Here is a 1,693-nt window from a genome sequence, read left to right as displayed (position 1 = left end):
ACACACACACACACACACACACACACACACACACACACACACACACACACACACACACACACACACACACACACACACACACACACACACACACACACACACACACACACACACACACACACACACACACACACACACACACCCCTCCATCCCCCACAACCCGTGTGGCCAGTCTGTATGTTGTTTTGTACGTCCCCTCACCTCGCGTGGGCCAAGCCAGCTGCGAATGCTTTCTATTGCCTCTTGTAATGCGCAGTCCTCTTCCGCTGGGGCCATTCTGCTTAGAACCCCATCCGACCATCAGCTCCTCTCTTGACCATCGCATCCAACTCCCTTTCCCCCCCCCCGCACATCCATGGGCTCCACCCGCGGCGGACAAAAATACAGCCGCAACACCAGGGGCTGGTGGTGGTGGTGGTGGTGGTGGTGGTGATGGTGTCTGGAACGGCGGCGGTGGGATCCCGGGTGTTGAGGGCCCCCCTGGGGGGGAACACGGACACCAACGTGCACGTGCTCCCGAGGGGCCGGAGGTGAAGGTGGATGTGGTGGGGATAGAGGCGGAGGAGGATCTGGAATCGCCCCAGGTGGGTCAGTGGGCGGCGGCGGGTGATTGGGTGGGGATGGGGATAGAATGTGTGTGTATATGTGTGCGTGTGTGTGTGTTTGAAATGTATGTATGGTGTGGGATTCTGCAGCCGTTAGTGGTATGTCAGTGATGCAGGCAGGCAGGGGAAAATGCCGCGCGGTACTCAATAAGATGGCGAGACTTAGACACACTGGCTTTGTCTGTTGCGTCGGCCGCCCGCATTTCCTTCCTGGCCGCCCGCATTTCCTTCCTGGAAGGCACATCTTGATGTTGTTACAGGGTGGTACAGCTTCCCCAGCGGCCTCCTTCCCGAGGCAATTCCCTGCTCTCCCCTGCGAGAGGGACACCCTAATCCGATCACCCCATCCTACTTCAGGATGCACTCTTTGGGTTCAGCAACTCACCACCAGCATCCAACCAAATCTAGCGGATCAACGGCGCCACAACTTGTTGTTTGCAGCGGTGGCGTTCAAGGGTGACGGTGGATAGAAATTCGATTTCATGACCTTCCACCAATCGCTTCTTAACTTATTGACATTAATTAAAGAATTCCTGTGACGTGATAATTTTCTCGAATATCACCGTCAATCCTCGTCTTCATGTACCTGTTGATTCCTTCCTTTCCTTTCCTCTCCTTTCCTTTCCCGCCCGTGTTACGAGGCGAATCCTGGGCCCTGTGCAGGTGCTCCGTGATCGGGACATGCCGCTGGGAGCTCGTACCTCCGCGTGTGCTCCGAAACCACAGAGGGGTGGGGCCTGGACTGGTCAGGGAGGGGACGCTGATGATGCAGGGCACGGTAGCAGCAGCGGCAGCAGTGGCGGCAGAAAGCAGGGCGGAGGAGGTGATGTTGATGTGGTGCCTCCTTTGGCTTCGTGAGGTCCGCCCTGCGCTGAGGAGAGTACGGAGGCTGTGGGCTGAATAGAGGAGGGATGATTAATTATCTACCTGGTCATGTTGCTACTTGGCTCCCTCGTGCATCCACAGGAGACGGGACCGAGCAGACGGGAGCTCCCCAGGGAGGGGGAGAGATAGCAGAAACAAAACTCAAAACTCCATGCCATGTTCCCATTCCACGCTTTCACCCCTCCAGCCTATATATTTTCTTT

The sequence above is a fragment of the Volvox carteri genome (assembly GCF_000143455.1).
Source record: "Volvox carteri f. nagariensis unplaced genomic scaffold VOLCAscaffold_75, whole genome shotgun sequence".
NCBI lineage: Eukaryota > Viridiplantae > Chlorophyta > Chlorophyceae > Chlamydomonadales > Volvocaceae > Volvox > Volvox carteri.
The sequence above is the reverse complement of the archived record's forward strand: the minus strand, read 5'-3'. Positions refer to the sequence as shown.